The sequence below is a fragment of the Canis aureus genome, chromosome 26 (assembly GCF_053574225.1).
Source record: "Canis aureus isolate CA01 chromosome 26, VMU_Caureus_v.1.0, whole genome shotgun sequence".
In the NCBI taxonomy this organism is placed as follows: domain Eukaryota; kingdom Metazoa; phylum Chordata; class Mammalia; order Carnivora; family Canidae; genus Canis; species Canis aureus.
The window spans coordinates 20,240,149-20,260,384 of NC_135636.1; the positions used below are offsets into that span (position 1 = coordinate 20,240,149).

The 20,236-nt window shown below is 35.6% G+C and overlaps 1 long non-coding RNA gene across 7 annotated transcripts in view; it reads left to right on the forward strand.

The window, feature by feature from the left end:
- Nucleotides 1-20,236, forward strand: part of LOC144297973 (uncharacterized) — a 296,926-nt gene that overhangs the window by 225,629 nt on the left and 51,061 nt on the right. For 6 of the 7 annotated variants that reach the window (XR_013364924.1, XR_013364934.1, XR_013364933.1 and 3 more), the window contains one exon: nt 497-756. This is a non-coding gene — a long non-coding RNA (uncharacterized LOC144297973). Of the gene's footprint in view, nt 1-496; nt 757-20,236 lie in introns of those variants that run through there. The other variant, XR_013364927.1, reaches the window with a different exon arrangement.

Sequence of the window (20,236 nt, forward strand, 5' to 3'; positions counted from 1 at the left end):
AATGGGAAATTAAATTAAAAATTGTAAGTACTGAAGATAATGGAGGCATTCAATAGATACTAGTGTCCCTCATCTGTCTTTGCATCTATCATTTACCTATGTGTCTATCTTTAAAATTGTAGATTGATAACCAACCTTAATTTACTTGACTAGATATTGGCATTCAACATGCCTGCCTTGGAGAAAATATAGCAAAGGAATATAGACTTTTGTTTGGACATTCTGAGATTGATATGGGCTACGTGATGTTTATACTTATTGGGTGAAGGTATTTAATCTCACTGGCTTAATTTTCTCATCTATGAGATAATGATTATAATAGTTCTTACCTCTTGGGGTTATTATGAAAAATAAATGAGCTAATACTTATTGTAGTACTTAGAATAGTGATTGGCATAGACCAAACAGCCAATAAGTATTAGTTATCCATTGTAATCATTTTGTTTCCATAGTCCTCTACATGATTACTCAGTTTTGACTTTTATCTTATTTCCAGATAAAAATGGGAAGAAGAAACCCTGGCGATCTGCACATGTGTGTATAAACAGAACTAAAGTAACTTAAAGAAAATCTTATAGTGTGCCTAAAATGATCAACAGTTCCTAAATTCTGAAATTTAAAATCAGTTCTTAGTAGTTCCTTAATTTAGTTAAGACCTTTTAGGCCTTAGGTTTTCAGATAGGGTAACCAAAGATTGTCGATAGTAAATAGTGCTTTCAGAAGATATCATCTATTAACAATAAAGCTGAGAGCATAGATTTGTTTTCCATTATTTTTACGTAATATTACTTGTCAATGACCTGAGCTATATTTGAACTGGCATTCTTGAAAAGAAAGACTCCCTTTACAAATCCCTTAAGTTCTAATGCAGTCATTTTAATTCACAACAGGCTAGAAACTTGTATAATTGTTCTCAGCTCAATACAATCTTTAACAGCTTTTGATTTACATACTGAACAGCTGTTTTGAATAAGAAGTTGTCTATCATGGATCCTTTTGTCATCTGTCCAAGGAATGTGTTTATAAATGGTTCCAATTAGAGTAATGAAGGATTCATGTGAGAATAATGATCAATAGCTAACCTTAGGAACAATATAAGTCAAAGACAGATGTAAACTGTGACAGGGCATAACAGTGTCAAGTTATCTATGGGGAATGTGCACAATTGCTCCTGGAAAACAAATGAAAAGTTTCAAGTCTTTGACTATTGGACAGAGTTTGATTCCATGACACAGAAGCATTTAGATTCTGTGTTAAATAAATCATTGACCCACACATGACCGAGACTATGCAGATTAATGTGAACAACAGCAGCCAGGGAAAAGGCAGTTCAGAGGCCAGCCAGATCAGGTCTTTATTGTGATTATGGACTGCACCCCCCATTAACCTTCAGGAACAGATGTCCATTGCCGTAAGAATGAGCCACGTTGATAGTGAAGTTTCTGTGCAAACACATTTTAGACTATGTTAGACACATCTGGTCAAGGGCTTTGTAATAGCTTTATTTATTTCTTGCCTGAACTGGAACGTCAGAAGCATGTACTCCACATTAAGCCAAGAGTTCCCTTTGTTCCACACGGCTGCCACAGCTGGAACTTTTTGTTGGTTGACACAGCCAGATCTTCTGTAGAGACCATTATATTCCTTGGCGTATTTCAGTGAGTTTGCATCTTTTAATCCATCTCAGCAAGCAGTGGGGAATTTGTAAGGGCCACGCGCAGGACTTCCTATTAAAACTACACAGGGACACCAGCTGGGAATGCAAAATTGATAGCATCTAGGTGGCCTACTACCAAGTTGGCCTTAGTAGGATGAGCTCTTTGCCATAGCACTATTCATTTAGATCATTTAGGTTTGAAAAAAAAAAAAAACCATCAAAACAGAAGTGGTTTCTCATTCTTATGTATTGAGGTTGCTCACAGATTATATCTCTAGCCAAATTAAAAGAACAAAAGAAATTTTGCTGCAGACTATAAGATCTGTGTATGATGCACAGTTTCATGAGGGTTACTGAAAAAACATCTGGCCTACAAAAGTTGAAGAAGAGGAGACCAGTTAAAACTAGGTTCTGCCTAGATTCCTAATGTAATTAAGGCTGGCTGTTTTTCCTCTTTAACCACATCAGTTGAAAGCCAAATCTCAATGTTCTATAGCCTTGAGGAGTAATAAGTTAAAGGGAGGTAGGGGGTGCTGAAAAACACAAGTAGATATTCCCAAATGTGCACCTAGAATAGTCTCTAAACACATGCTGAATTGATTGTATCTGGCCTAGTTCAGATAAGTTCACTGCCTGCTTCTAGTTTTCAGGAACACACTGTCACAAACATGAGAGTAGCTCAACTCCAGCCATGGAGCACTCACACTCATTTTGCCTTTGTCATATCCTTTCCACTCACTTGACCCCCAATTCAGAAGAGAAGCTGCCCTAGCCTTTCCAATTGACAATCCAATGGTACTCTCATGGGTTTTTCTCTTCTTAGTGACTTACTGAACCAGTGATTAAGCTCTAATTTCTTGGCTTAGTGTTGGTGTAAATTATATTTCTGATAAAAACTGACCTTTAGGACACTGTCCTATAAACCTTCTCTACCAAAAGTGTCTTGGGGAAAAATATCCTCCAAGGTCTGCTCTGTCCTCATGAGATTTCTTGAATGATTGAGAAAGCCCCCAAACATTCTTTCCATTGATATTGCTAGAGCATCCTACTGTGAAGCAGATGCATAAAGAATTACGTTTCATTATGGTCATGCACATGTGTCTAACACTTTGTTCAATATAGATAAAACTATAAAACTCCCTTCTAATAAAGAGAACAGTCACAACATAGAAAGAAAGTGTTCAGTAATTCACAGCAAGAACCACTAGAGAGGAAACCTAGATAGATGGAACTAATGTGAATATGTATGTATCAAAGAACAGAATATGCATAATAAACAAGCAGTTCTGAAATTTTTAACACATTAAAGTAACTTTGATCTCATAATAAGCAACACAGTAAAGTTGGTACATGAGGAGAGAACACAAATTCTGAAAATATAAAATCTAGATTCAATCCCAATTCAGCTACACAAGTTAAATGAATTTGAAGAATGTATTTCAGAAATCATATATAAGTCCTATGAACATCAGTTTAAGTGTCAATTGGCCTAAGTAAGCATTTTGTATACCAACTGCTAGTGTTGTGCCATTGTATTCTATTGTTCAGAAGCAAATTACTCAAGAGAAGGGGATTCTACTAGTTTGTGAATACCAGGAGAATGGGATCACTGGACACCATCATACAGGCTGCTTATCACAGCAATCTCATGGAAATGTCACAGATTTTAGAGTTAGATTTCCTAACTTCTACTTCCTGGTCCACTACTTCTTAGATATTTGACTTTGGATAAACTTATTGCTCTCATTGTGTCTCAGTTCCCTCATTTATAAATCGGGATATTACTTCTTTATAATAAATACTACCAAATTAATCTCATTTCTTTCCTAAGTAAAATATTAGCCAGTTTATATGTAGAGTTTATATATAAATAAACAAATATATATGTAGTTAGATAGGTAGATAGATGAACAGATATACAGACGGAACTTTTATTTCAATAAGTTATTTGACCAGGAATTCTTTAATACCTTTGAGGACAAGAAGAAAAGTGGGAATTCAGGATTGTCTAATAGAACAAGGCTCACTTGAAAAAAAAGGCTTCTAATGCTATTATAAAGGGATATATTCCTGTATCTTTCCTATGCAACAAATTTCTAAACCTCTTAAATAAATTAAATTAAATTAAATTAAATTAAATTAAATGATGGGATTATTAAGTTTTTGCACAAAACTAGAAGAATAGCTAATTGTTTGGATGATAAATTTAAGACTCCACATGATATTAACAGATATGACTGATGTGTCTAGCTAAATAAGATACTATTTAGCAAAGACAAAATTAAACTCCCTGTTTAATGTCAACTAATACATTACAAAAATATAGAACTGCACAGGTCTTCTGTCATGGCTCATCTTTGTAAAATAGAAAGCTGTAACATCAAGACAGTATGGTACTGCACAAAAACAGACATATAGATCAATGGAAGAGAATAGAGAACCCGAATGGACCCTCAGCTCTATGGTCAACTCATCTTCAACAAAGCAGGAAAGAATATCCAATGGAAAAAAAAAAACAATCTCTTCAACAAATGCTGCTGGGAAAATTGGACAGCCATATTCAGAAAAGTGAAACTGGATGATTTCCTCACAACATACACAAAAACACACTCAAAATGGATGAAATATCTAAATGTGCGAGAAGAATCCATCAAAATCCTAGAGAAGAACACAGGCAGCTACTTCTGTGACCTCGGCCACAGCAACTTCTTGCTAGACACATCTCCAAAGGCAAGGGAAACAAAGACAAAAGTGAATTACTGGGACTTCCACAAGATAAAAAGCTTTTGTGAAGTAAAGGAAATAGTTGACAAAAATCAAAAGACACATAGCAGAGTGAGAGAAGGTATTTGCAAATGTCTTATCAGATAAAGAGCTAGTATCCAAAATCTATAAAGAACTTATCAAACTCAACACCCAAGGAACAAATAATCCAATGAAGAAATGGGCAGAAGACATGAACAGACATTTCTCCAAGGAGGACCTATGAATGGCCAACCGAAAAAATGCTCAACATCATTTGCCATCAGGGAAATACAAATCACAATCACAATGAGATACCACTTCACACCAGTCAGACTGGCTAAAATTAACAAGTCAGGAAAGGACAGATATTGGCAAAGATTCAGAGAAAGAGAAACCATCTTACATTGTTGGTGGGAATGAAAGCTGGTGCAACCACTCTGGAAAACAGTATAGTGGTTTCTCAAAAAGTTGAAAATAGAGCTACCCTACAACCAGCAATTGCACTACTGGATATTTACTCCAAAGAACAAATGTAGTGACTGATGGGGCACCTACACCTCAATGTTTATAGCAGCAATATCGACGATAACCTAACTATGGGAAGAGCCCAGATGTCCAAGGACAGATGAAGATGTGGTGTATGTGTGTGTGTACACACACACACACACACACATACATATATATATAATGGAATACTACTCAGCCAAAAAATGAAATGTTATCATTTGCAAAGACATGGATAGAACTAGAGGGTATTATGCTAAGCAAAATAACTGAGTCCGAGAAAGACATTTATCATACAATCCCACTCATATGGGGAATTTAAGAAAAAACAAGGGATCATTGGGGAAGAGAGGAAAAAATAAAACAAGTTGAAATCAGAAAGAGATGCAAATCATAAAAGACTCTTGATCACAGGAGACAGAGGGTTGATGCAGGGGAGGGGGTGGGGGAATGGGGTAACTAGGTAATGGACATTCAGGAGGGCATGTGATGTGATGTAATGAGCATTGGGTGTCACATAAGACTGATGAATCACTGACGTCTACCTCTGAAACCAATAATACAGTGTATGTTAATTAATTAAATTTATATATATGTGTATGTATATATTGTATATACACATATACATATACTGTGTGTATATATACATATACACACATACACAAAAACAGACTCAAATGGATATATATTTATATGTGTGTGTGTATATATATATATATATATATATATATATATATTTTTTTTTTTTGGTATTACCACCACTAGTGTTTACCTTCATTAGCTTAGAGTTGACTGTGCTAGGGGTGCCTGGGTGGCACAGTGGGTTAAGCATCCAACTCTCAGTTTCAGATTAGGTCATGGCCATAGCATCGTGAGATTGAGCCCCACATTGGGCTCTGTACTCAGCTGGGAGTCTGCTAAAGGATGTATACCTTTCCCTCTGCTCCTGCCCCTGCTTGTGCTGTCTCCTTAAAAATAAATAAATAAATCTTTAAAGCAAAAAAGAAAATCACATCATGAAAAGAAATACCAATATGTGTTTGAGTAGCCAATAAAAGTATATCCTGTGTTCTCTTTGATTTAATACTACCAAAACCCTAGGAAGAATACATAGGTCAGATATTTGAGGACCGTAAAAGATAAGTAATAGCACACAGATTTAGCAAGAAGATCATAATTTAAAGTACCACCAAGCTTGAAGATTAATGTTTTATTTTTTTCTTTCCAGTCTTCCCACTGTTTAACCATACAAGAGCAAAATAAACTCAAAAAAAGAAGGAAATAATAATTAAAAAATACAAGATTACTGAAATTTTAAAACAAACCAATGAAAAAAACAGGAAAAAAGATCAAAGAAATCAAAAGCTGGCCTTTTGAAAAAATAAATAAAATGGATGTGTTTCTGGCAAGAATGATAACAGAAACAGAATATAAATTACTCACAAATTAGTACTGAAATAAAGAATATCACTATAGATACCCATTGACTTAAAAAAGATAAAAGTAATGCTATGAACAGTTCTATATACATAATTTGAGAACTTATATGAAATGAACCAACTCCTCAAAAACCACAATTGTTCACAATTTAGGATGAAATAGATAACATGAATAATCTTAAAACTATTAAAGATATTTACTTAGTCCTTATTTTACAGCCCTAATAAGGAAGTCTCTAGGCCCAAATGGTGTTACTGGTGAATTCTATAAAAATTTTAGAAATATTTCCAATTCTAGATAGACTTCTCTAGAAATAGAAAGTGAAGGAATAGTCACCAACTCATTTTATGAGGCTCACATTACTCTAATACCAAAATCAGACAAAGGCAATTTAAAAAGTATACACCTTCCCTAGACAAAAGCCAATTTTAGACTATTCATTTCTCAATTGGAGTTGAGAGATTGATAACTGAAGGAAGATGGAACTATAGTAAAGACACTATGCTTCAGGAAATGGGAAAGTGTGCTTTTAAAATTGGAAGTAGTTGTTCCAAAGAAAGAGGTATCTCCATCAAAATTAATACCAGCCTTCATTTTTTTCAGGATTTGGGTCATAGAACAGGTAATTCAGCATGAAGTTCACAGCTGTCTACAGTGAACTGGAATTTGAAAATGGAAGGTTAAATGAATGTCTCACTCATTTTCAGGAGAAATTGTATCAGTCAAGATGCGGGGGGTGGGGGTGGCTGCCTGGGCATAAAGACAACAGGACAGGATCCAGGAGCCAGATTGGACCCAAGGTTTTATAAACAGCCTGGTAATGAGACCGCTAATATATTAATTTGATTCTAGGTTATGTAAAGAGGAGTATGCCAAGAAACATTGGAAGTATGTTTCCACTTCTCGCCACAGTGATCAGGTTCTTATTGGTATATTAAAGACTAATTTTTTTTCTTGCAACTAGAAAGGATTTGGGGGAATTTTTTTTACGTATTAGGCAAGCTTATATAAATGATCAAAGTTTATCAGGCAAATATTTCCGGTAAATAGACTAGCTAAGAAATTGGTATAGCCAATCAAGAAGGGAAATGTTTTTTTGAGTCAATGAAAGATTATAAACTGCTTTTCTCTAGTTTAGCAAAGACAAAGAAGAATATGCTTAAAGGAAACAAATAATGACAGCTTAATATAGGAAAAAATTGACAATGAAAACTGAGGGAGGCAGAGGATATGAATTTTCTCCTAATGGATATTTAATTAGGCAAGAACCAAATGATTCTGAGGATTTCCTCTAAATCTAGGTTTCTAATGGGAGATGGAAATGAAAAATTTTTGATCTCTGCATCTGAAACTGTTCGCTGTTCTTTATTACTGTTTATTCCTTAATTAAATCCTTATGTACTACCACTCCTGGCAGATCTTTCAGTTTCACCCACCCATCCTTTCCTTTCCCTCCTATGATAGAATGAGTATTTAATGATTCCAATTTCTCATAATTTCATGTACTCTCTTCTCCCCCACCCCTCCAACTTGTCCATGAGTCACAATACTTCCTAGCTCTTTTCCCTGAAGAGAAGCTTATTTCCCCCACGCCTTGATTCTGAATGCAGCCCTGTGATTAGTTGTGTCCAATAGGATGTTAGCAGGTGTGATGTTTGCAGAGAATTACAAAACAGCATGTACATTTCTGCTTCTTCTCTTGTCCTTATACAACTGTCATGAGAACACGCCTGAGCTAGTCTACTAGAGGATGAGAGATATGGAGCAAAACTGTATCATACATTACACTCCAGCCAAGTCCATACTAGATCAGTCAATAGCCAGCCAACACCCAAGCATATGAACCAACACAGCCAAGATCAACAGGCTGCCTAACTAATCTGCAAGTAGCTAGGTGCCTCTTTGGAGGGAAACCTTGTTAATTTAGTGTTATTCCTCTCTGTCTTCCTCCCTGATGCAAGATCCTATTTACTGGATAGCTTGTATTGTGTCAATGTTGAGTATTTAACTGGTCATTTGAAGTCCTCTCTCTATTGCCACTTTCCATAATGTAGTTTATCACACTCATCTTTGGTAGTCACCTATTCATAATGCTTTTTTGCCAAGATGTTCTCAACTTCAAGAAATAATGCAAATCACTTTACCATCTCTTTGTCCACAATGTAAAGATACTTTAGGTGGGTTGTCATTCATCTTCTGGCATGAGAAACATTTTCATCTTTTCCCACACCTCTCTGAGACATCAGAAGACCAGAGTGTGAGACTGAGAGCAACTTCATTATATACTAGCTATACCTGTCTTGTTTCCATTTCTACTCTATGGATCATTCTGGCACAGAGGACATTTCTATGGTACTTCCTATTGCTGTAATCTCAGGATTATAAGCCTACTCTTGATTTGGGAACAAGCTTTTTCTGCCCTTGGAAGGCCCTCATTTCTGTCCAGACTTTCTGTTCATTAGCCCTTGATCTAGAAGTTAGTCAGAAGGTAGACTCTCTAATTCCATCTTAAGAACTCACTCATGCTTAAGTTCTTCTCTTTATGAAATTCACTCTCACTCCAACCAAATGAACTTTTATTTACTAGTCAGGGGAAGCACAGACTTTTTATCAATTGTCTCATGCAACAAATATATCTAAGTTGACATACTGACTCATACTCTTAACAGGTTTCTCAACTGCTTTAAGCCTTACTTTTCTCATCCATAAGGTATGCATAAAATATTATCTGATACTTAATGGTTGTTGTGAAATAATGAGATAGTGTGTTTAATGTTGCCCAATGATGAAATATGCAGTGAACAATAATTTCAATATTATGGCTAAACTACCTTTATAACATGAATTGGAAACATTTTTGTATGCTAAGGAATATGTTTGATAATTGGAAGAAGAGTCAGATGACATAGGGTATTTGGGAAAGACACATTTTCACAATTTTTATTCCACTTATTTCCCTATTCAATTTTTCAACAGCATCTTTACTCAATTTTTGGTTTCTTATCTGGACAATGTGTATTGTGTTTCCTTCTGAGAGGATGCAAAAAAAAAAAATAGAATTTTAATGAATAACCACCAGGAATTAAAAACAAGAATTACCAAAAACAAACGAAATGTGAACTCCCTTAAGGGAATCCTTCATACCAATCTGACTCTTAATATCCAGAAATAACACAGTAATTAAAACTCTTATATTTCACAAAAGATTCACCCATTTCTTCTTCTCTCTGAGATAGTCTGACAGTGAGTTTCACTCTGGGAAAGGATATTTAAGCAACATTACAAGAGCCATGTGTTAATTTTCATGACCAGAAACACATCTAGATAGAATTCATGAATTTGAGAATCATATTAATGGTTGACAAACACCACAACCAAGGCAACATGCTAAATGAACTACAAAGTGGGTGAAATGAGCTCCATTACAAGAAAATTTATTAACATATGTTGAAAAGTTTTCATTCAATCTATAAGCCACAGCAGCTCATAACTCCAGTTAGGATCTCCATCCAGAGACACTGGAAAGTGGGGTTAATGGAACCATCAATATCCAGACTGTAAACTCAAGACTGAAGGGAGATAAAAAACTGTGCCCAGATAAGGTATGCACGTAGTCAAGGAGGTCCAGCTATGCTGTTTGTGAAAATTAAAGTTCCAAAGAGAAATTCCCATGTCAAATATAATGTAGTATTAGCCAGAGATCTGGGAAGAGATTGTTGTAGCCCTTAGAGATAGATGGTTTATAGCTGGCCATGGATGTGACTTAATGTATTAATTAATCGTCTTTCTTCATTTTTTGTTTTGCTTGTCCTACATTAGTACCTTGGCTGGGTGGGATATTATAGTAGAATGGTGACTCAATCCTATTCCTGTGAGATATGAATCCTGGGTTCACAATTATCCATTGATTAGGTGTATTTGCAGAGAAAGTACTAACAGGTGCTACCAGAAAACCCTCTAGGTTCCAAACATAGTCTTTCTTGCCTATGTTGTATATTACCAACCTTAATCCTACCTTGTAATAAAATTCAACCACTTTACCCAGAATACTAGTTCTCTTTTCTGCTTGTTGGCTCAGTGACACAGGAAGTTCAGAATGCTGGTACAAAGAGGATAATGTCCATTCATCAGAACCATCACCAGATGCCTGGAAACTTTCCCATGATAAGTACTGGGACCTTCAAAGCTCTCAAGTCCAAAATAGATGGAGGAAGGAAGCAAACGTTCTTTATGTGGATCTTATCCATAATAGAGTAGTCACTTCCATTTCAAACATTTGATTCTTAGATCTTTGTACCTGGCTATAAAAAGTAGGAACTATATGACAGCCACTACTATTTTTGAGGGCCATTCATGAATAGAGTTGAAAGCAATGACTCTAATTCTAGTTGGTGCCAGCATGCCATGTAAACCTACCCACAAACAAAGCTTGAGCTTTTTTCTCAATCTGCCACCGGGTCATAATGAGCTTATCTTGAGTTTGTATTTGTGGAATGAGGGAGAGGCAGCACAGCAAAAGGAAAGGTAAAATGGAACTATCTACTCAAGCCATTTTATTTGTGCCTTCCAAGCCTGCTCAGTCATGGTCTCACAAATATGGTTCCTCTTTTGTAATGGAATGCTGCTGTGCACATCCAATTTTATGGTTCAATGGATCAGATAATGCTCAGTGCATGACAGGTAATTCAGACTGCATAATCACTTGATGTTCTATAATCAAGTATTCAGTCTATTAGGGCCCAGTAGCAAGCCAGAAGTTGCTTTTAAAATAGAGAATATTTGTTGCCTGCAGATGAAGTGGCCTTACTCTAAAACTCTAGCAATCTACTGTGTGATTCTCCTGTTGAGACTTGCCAGAGATTTCATAGAAATCTCTTCTGGCCTCAAATGTGCCCACACTATTGGGTCTGGTGGATCATAAGGCCCATGCAGCATTGCAGCCAAGAAGACAGCCAAAATCTGAGCTGCTATAGAAATCTTTTTATCCTAAACCCCACTCAAAAGGACAGCCTTAAAGATAACCTAGATTATGGGCCCAACAAGCCTCATGCCTAAATATGGTATATACTGCCTCTCTACATAAAAGCTCTGTTAAACATTGTGCCTCTTTCTTGGTGGTTTGCAATATAAGTGTAATAACTTGTCTGTCACTTTAGAAAAGATGTTTGAAATCCTCCAGATCATAGGTTCCTGAGATTTTGAGGGTTTACTTTCTATTTTTGGCCATACACGTCTTACTAAGGCATCCAAGATACTTATTACTTCTAGCTCACAAGGTTGAATTAGCATTATGTCAGCAATATAATGGACCAGTGTGATATTCTTTGAGATATGAAGATGACCAGGGTCCTTCTGGACTACAGAAGTTTAATTCATGGGATGTATATTAAATTAATGACCTTTGCTATCATGGCTATGGAAATGTTAGAACCACCTTGGAACAATGACTTCTTTTGCTGTTATCATTAAAAAAAATTCAACCCAAAACACACTAAATACATGTGCTATAAGAAAGTGATACCTCAACAATAAAATTTCAGGCAAACACACACCAACCAATTTAAATTAGCCAATGCTACCCAGATAATACCATGTGAAACATATTTGACTTGCATGCCATGTTTGCATGAACCTAAAATGTTTTGCTTTGCTTATGCAGGCCCAGGGAGAGTGATAAAAAGCCCCTTTGTTTCAGGAAGAAACATAATTTCCACATGTTTCAAATAAGCAGTTTTTCTACCCACAGATTGAATTCCTTCTATAGAAATACCAAATCCTTGCACCTTAGATGCTTCTTTCCAGTTTCACATTCTCAAGGGAAAGAATATTATCATAAGCACACCTGATTCTGCTATTGAATGCCTTCCTAAATATCAATCTGCTCTCTATCACCTTCCAAAGAACAACTCCTTCATACCCTTGTCCACCATCCACTATCAAATCTTCTCTTCCTCCTTTGGTGAGTACAATATTATTTACAACCTAGATTTATTTATTTTCTAGTTCTAATTTGATACTGACACAAAGCTGTTTTTATTGTTCAATTAATATATTTTTCCATCTCTGAGAATTTATTAGTTATAATTTTCTCACTGGAATTTATATAGGATAATAGATATAACGATATAATTGTATGGCTTTCATTTAGGAGGGTTGTCATCGATGGATTAATAGTTATGAAGCAAATATGTTTCTTATGTTAGAAAGTAGGAAAGATGACACATCCTTTAAGCAGGATAGTAAAAGAAACAGTTGTTTTCAACAAGTGTAGGCAAACTACTTCCAACTATCCTGTTACAAAGTACAAGAGAGAAAGCTCTAGCTAAGTCAATAATTGTAGAGTTGTCAGGAATTATATTGATTTGTATCAATATATCACTCTAAAAGATATCAAGATATCACTCTAAAACTACAATTCTGATTAGCATTTCCACCTGATTGGGTATGCAGAAATTTACAATCTATATGACTCTTTGCACAGGTCAAATAGGAAAGTTAAATGGTGAACTGGTAAGAACCACAATCTGCATCATGCAACTGTTTTCTGGAGATACCAAGCTCTGTCACTGAGAGATATGCCTAGAAATATACCATTGTTTTTGCTTTACAATATGAAAGAGTGTGAGGGACAAGATGTGAAGAAGGGGAAATTCTATATGACCTGCCATAACAGTTCTCAATCTATAAGTCAGAGAGCCAATGTCTGGATTCTGTGAATTATTAAGTAATCTATTTATGTTTTTCTACTTGGGATTCAGGAAATAACCACAGAATGGGGCTGCTCTTTCATGGCCCACTACCTGTTTCTATGATTGTGGGAACCCAGTATTCCTACTGGCATCCAGAAACTTAATTCCACTAAAGTGTCCCCATAATCTCTCTGGCTTAGAGAAAGCAACCACTAGAGAGCATTTAAAGTGCTCGGCACCTCCCACACCACTGCCATCACCAATGGATTTCTTTATGCCTCTTAAAGACTGTTCTCCTGTTTCTCAAGGGTGGAAGTTAAGAGTAACCATTCATCCCAGTTTGCCCGGGCTGTCCTGGTGTTAGTATTAAAAATCCCATGTCCTAGAAACTCCTTAGTCCTGGACAAACCAGATGATTGTTCTAGGAGTAATTTACACACAAGATCTCCACCAATATTTCCATTTCCCTGATGTCTCAGTTTTTCTCAAGATGCCAGAGATATTCCAGCATTTCAATATCACTTGATCAAACTTCAGTTAGCTAACCTATAAGACTATGAGTATCATTTAAAGTGTTCAAGCCAATGCATTAAATCTTAAATTCTAGGTGAGTGTACTCATGTCAATAATTTGTCTTACTCAAGAGTTGTATTTCTCTTTCTTTGTCTAAGACCCATATATTTCATTGTCTTATATGATACCCATACCTTGGCCAATACAGATTGGTGAAATCTTACAATACCTTTGGGATATACTCTCTTTTCATGTCAGATCTTATGTTCTTTCTGTCTGGGCTATGTTGACATCTAAATCTCATTATAGGGCTGATGGCAATGAGGAATGGTGTAGATGTGTCCTGACAAGAACTGACTGCTTGGGACATTACTGCCCCTTATGTGCAAGTTTTGCAGTTGATATAAGGCTTTTATGTAGAGGATGGATGGATTCCTCTGTGGAGATGGAAGGGCTTCCTCAGCCAGCAAGAACTGGTCAGAGAAAATTGAGGAAATCAAAGTTCTCAGACCATGTATATTTTCCCAAGTGGTTCCTCTCCTCATGTCTCAGAGCACAAGTCTTACTTTATTGTAAGAGATATGGTAGGTTGAATATATATATATATATATATATATATATATATATATATATATATATAAACATCATAAGAAATAGCATAGTATCACCAAACTGGTAACATTGGAATTGTTACTACTGCAAAACCTGAAAGGACAAAAGCATTTGATGCATAGTTATCATAATTGGAGAGGGCTGCCTGATAGGAGCTGTACTTTACAAACAAGGAATGCAGCCAACTATGTTTCTTAATTTTAGATTCTTAAAAAATTTTATACAAATAGACTAACCTTGATTTAAAGTAAACATATAAAAGTTGAGAAGAATATTGCTTGCAACAATGGACATGGACGTAGAGGAGTGAACTGGGCTGGGGGTACAGAGAGGCAGCTCCTGCTCAGTAACCACAGGCAAACACCTAGCACTCGAGGAAAACTTCTACCAGAGGACACGCTCTGTGGCATACTGTTCCTTCAGCCCACAGAATCTGATTGATTTATAACTATGATTTCAGGTCAGAGAAAAAAAAAACTGTGAGAAAATTGGAAGACACAAGCACCCATATGATCTAGAATTTTCTTGGGGTGAGGAATAAGGATGGACAAGGATACTTTTGGTTCACCACTACAGTCAAGTTAATTTTGCCACCGTTGAAGAAAAACTGTATAAAATAAAGGTGTACAGAAATGTAACAAGTGCATCCCATTTGTGAGGAAGAAAGCTCAGAAGACAGCTCACAGGAATAGTGCAGAGACAAACGACCAGTACTATTTATTTGGATATCTGTACCATGGTGGGTACAAACTATATCCTCTGCTCTGTGGGACCAAAACCAAAACAATAAAAACAAACAAAATCCCCCAAATCTCCCAAAAAAGCAGTGAGAAGGAATGGCTACATGGACAACTACGTCCTATGACAACTGTATAGGAATAAATATCCTTCCCTCTTCCCTGCAATCTTCTCACCATAAGTCAAATTCAATAGGAAGGTAGAGAGTAGAGAGTCCATTGATGCCATCCATATGGGTCAAATGGCCAGAGCACTGAGCATGAGAAGGTTAGAGAGGAAATCTAAGCCAGCAAAGAATATTTGTAAAATAGATAAAGAAGATTAAACAAAATGGCATGCCAATAATGCAAACAGGCTATAGAAATAGAAGGAAGAGGAAAGTAAAGAAGAAGGGGGAGAGGAAGTGAAGGTAGAAGGGAGGAAAAGCTGAATACTCAACACAGGAAGTCAATATACCCTTGGAAATGGAAAAATTTCTTGTAACAAATTTCTCCTTCAAAAAAAAAAACATGAAATGTATAAAGATAAGCTGATATTACAACTAAATTAATCAAGAGGGAAAGATTAGGAGAAAAGGTAGCCTATTGAGGGTAAAGATTTGAGAAAGTGATAGAGGAAATCTAACAAATTTTTATACACATATAGAGCACATAATAACAAAGAAGGAGGAAGAAGAAAAAAGATGAATGCAATTTCAAGAGATTATGACGGGATGCCTCAGTGGTTGAGCATCTATATTTGGCTCAGGGCATGATCCTCAGTCTGGGGATTGAATCTCGCATCAGGCTCCCTGTGAGGAACCTGCTTCTCCCTCAGCCTACATCTCTGCCTCTGTGTGTCTTTCATGAATAAATAAATAAAATCTAAAAAAAAAAAAAGAAAATGAAAGTAGAAAATAGATCCAACATATGGATGCTTAATGCACTCGAAATAAAGTGACATTCAATTATTTTTTAAATGATAATTATTTCTTAATTAAGAAAAAAGTTGTCTTTAACATCATAACATCAAGAACTATTTATACTTTATGTATTTGGGTATTATGTTATTTGTTGCATTAAAGTATTAACACTGATTTAAAAAGGAAAGAAAAGGGAAGTATAAATGGGGAAATTTTTGTAAAAGGGAAAAATATAGAGGCAAGTTCTTTAAAAGGGAATAAAAATGAAACAAAAAGTTAGAGACACTATATTAGTATTAGATAAGTGGAATTCAAGCCAAGAGCTATTGAATAGGACCAAATGGGACATAGTGTAACATCAAAGATACAATCCATAGTGATGAAATACCCTTCATAATGTTTTATTTCATGCAACAAATAACATAGTACTCAAATACATAAAGCAAAATATAAAAAATGCAGGGGTAAATGAGCAGAAACAAAAATTATAGACTTGATTTTACCCCTGTCGACTCATGGGAAAATAAGTATAGAAAAGAAGAAATCATAGATAAGATCTGAATAATGGATAAGGTTGATATATTAGATACAGATCAAATTTTATTCTTTAAAAATACAGAGTACATATTCTTCTTAAAGGAACTGTTGATCAGCAGAGTTTACCATTCATTAGGCCACAAAATTACATACATATACTTGTTAATACATATTAGAAGATATATCTATATTTCCTTAGAGTGGGAAAGGGCAGAGGGAGAAGGAGAGAGAGAATCTTAAGCAGATTTCTCACTCAGTGTAGAGCCCCACGCAGGGCTCAACTTCACAACACTGGGCAGAAATCAAGAGTTGGACACTTAATTGACTGAGTCACCCAGACACCCCATTTCCAATATATTTATTTGGAGTTGAAATATATGTGCTGCCGAAGCGAGCACTAAAGTAGTTGAAATAATTAATAGAGATAAACACATGTTTCTTTTGATACAACAAACAGCTAGAAAAACATTAACCAAAAGAAGATACCATTTATAAGAGAAAAATAGAGATCTAGCTAGGAACGAATCTTAGATAACTCAAGAATTTATCAGAGTAAAGCTTTAAAACTCTTCTAGTCTATATTTTTTGTTGTGTGTTCACTGAAATCTCCATCCAGCTATCTTAATAGCTGATGACAGAACAGAGATTCCTTAAATAACTGCAACCAATAACTTTCCAGTCTTTGCTAAAGGATTCTGTCTGGTTGGGGTAAACCTTCAACAGTCAATCAGGCAGTTTACAACTCTGCCTTAGCCTTCACTTCCTGCTTATACAGAACCTCTGGTCAGTCAGAGGTTAGCATTTAGCACGCTTACAGTCCTAGGCATGGGCACAGCCCTACATATGTGAATAATCCGAGACTCTCAGAAACAACTTTGAGCTTTTCAAAATCCTTTAAGGACATCCCATTTCCCTACTTTTCCTTTTAAGCTTTTTTGGTTTGCTTATTGTTTGTCCCAATCTTTATCTACTACCCAGGCAACCGTGATGTTGTACAGTTGCCTCTGTTGCAACAAATGCCTCTAAGGAAAAAGCAGCTTATATGAAGCAAACTCCTAGTCAGGTCAAACAAGACAGCCTTCCAAGTACTGTATGCCATTGAACCACTAGACAGGTTAAATAATGATCTTCCTCTAGGAATGGGATTTTGAAGAAACTCTAAATCCATTTTGCCACCACCAGTGGTGGCCAGGCTGTTAGTTTTGGGGATGATTGTTAGCTGTTGGTTTTTAAGGCTTCTGAGGAGCTGGACTGGGAATGAGGTAAATTAAGATGCCACAAAACTCACTGTTTTTACCAAGATTCAGCATTTTTCTTAAATAAATGTTTCAGAAATTACTTCAATCCTTTGGTTAATTTCTGTAGTTGTGAAAAATTTAAACCTGACAATTTTTGGTGGTGTTCTCATTGCTTTAAGGGAGGAAGAATTTTCAGAGTTTTTTTGTTTTGTTTTGTTTTGTTTTGTTTTGTTTTGTTTTGCTGATGCTACCTCAGATTACATATTGTGGACTAAAAGTCTGCATTCATGGGTTTATCAAAATGATCATGAATAACCATGTCAGAAGTCAAATGCATGATATCAAACTTTTGCAAGGTTGATCAAATAACTTGAAGTAATCAACTATAAATATCACATGGATATATGTATAAAGGCTCCTGTTTATCATACATAATCCTTCAATGAGAACAAAAAGCCCTGAAGATTAAGAGAATAATCTAGTTAGTTGGTCAGTTAACTACTGCCTGTGGCAAATCAACCTAAATCTTAGTGACTTAAGACAACAATAAATATTAAGTAACTGCTCATGAATTTTGTGGGTAAAGAGAATTTGTAAATGATTTTGGTTTTGAATTGTGGTTGTAGTCAGATGATGGCTATAGCTACAACCTCCAATGTTGAAGGGTTGCAGCAACAACGCGCTAGCTGGACGTCTCTTTCCCTTCATTTAGTCTCATGTCCTCACCATGTACTCTCTATGTGTTAAATATTTTAGGCTTCCTCCTAACATGGCAGCCCTATGGCAGTTGATAATTTATACGGCGTCTGAAGGCTTTAATAATGAGTAGTCTAGCAAGTAAGATAGAGGTAGTACTATATTTCATGCCTTAGACTCAAAAATTATACACTATCATACTTACCAACGTTTATTGATTATAAATAAGTTATAAACTCTCCTGGTTTCATATGGAGAGAATCAGATTTTATTTCATGATGGAGGAATAGTAAGGACTTAGAAGAGCATTGTGAATGGGGATAATGTTGCAGCCACTTTTGGAAAATACAATCCGGCACCCATCTAGAAACCTCATGAACAAACATTAGAAATACTGGGAGTTGATGAACTCAATATATCACTCAATTTCTTCGTTGAGTGATATAGTGAGCTAATATATGCCTTTGATCCTCCATAATAAATCAATAGTCCATGAGATCCATAAACCCATTCACAGTTAGCTGTGCCTTCAGAAACTTACCTTCAGTTATACCTCAGTGTAGTCAGATTCAGTTTTCATCGTAGGTTAATTATTTGCCACTGAGGTGAGATAGATCTGCCAAACCAGTTTCACTTTTGACTCATCACTAAGTATATTTTGCCCCATTACTCTCTTGGCTTCTATTAATACAAGGCCACAAGTTGAAACATTGCTTCCAAGTCAATTGCTTAATTTAAAAGGCACAAAATTATTTTAGTAAGACATGATGAGGATGATGAAATGCTTCATGTATCATTCCCCTTTATAGACACCATGATTTTGACAAGTTTCATTCCTCATTTGGTATTGAAACATTGCCATCTTCATTAAATTTGTTGTTGGGTATATTTGCTGAGCACTAATTTGCTATACATTTCCTGTCTACAAATTGCCTGTGGAATCAGGCATTGGTAGCTGAGAATGAGACTCCATATGCAGGTTGAGTCAGGTTTCTTTACCACAATTGTTATTATTTCAAACAAGGCAGTATATACCGTATGGAAACTATGCAATTTTTTAAATGTTCACCTCTTAAAATTTTGTTGCTTTTTATTCTGAAATATAATATTACACTACAGAAGTGAATAAACATAAGTGTACAAGGATACAAGTACAGACATCAACCCTGCCAGCAATTCTGAAACCTTGACCCCCCATCGATCTCCTCTCTATTACACATGCTCTTCCTCCTTCCCTTACATAACTACTAGCTTGCTTTTTATGATAATCACTTCCATAGATTTTTTAAAAATATTTTTATCAGTTTGGTATATGAGACTAAAAGTATTAATTTTGCCTATTTTTAATTGTATCTAATTGGAACTGTACTGTATGTAATATTTTGCAACTTGAATTTTTTTTACTCACAGTTATGTTTATAAAATGTACTTAAGTTGTTAATTGGGTCTGATTTTTTTTTATTTTATCTTATTTTTAAAGATTTTATTTATTTATTCATGAGAGACACACAGAGAGAGGCAAAGACATAGGCAGAGGGAGAAGCAGGCTCCCTGTGGGGAGCCTGATGTGGGACTCTATCCTAGGAGCCTGGGATCATGACCTTAGCCGAAGACAGACACTCAACCACAGAGCCACCCAGGTGTCCCTATTCAGTCTCATCTTAAAGTACTTAAAATAATTACTAGCACATAGTTGCTATGAAATAGATGCTAATTTTCGTATCTCCCTATTTTCAAGGTTTGCAAATATTTAAAAAAACAAATCCTTTTATGTTTGGATCTAAGAGGACTTACTGCCTTATTTTAACAATCCAAAAATTTAGATTTCATTTTTTTTGGATATTCATAGTAAGCAAAAATCCACCTTTCCCCAAATCCTCCTTACAAAGGTATCTATAGCAGCTAAACTATCTTTTCAAATTTTGTGTAGCTTTTCAAACTTTATATAATGCCAAATAGATCAATA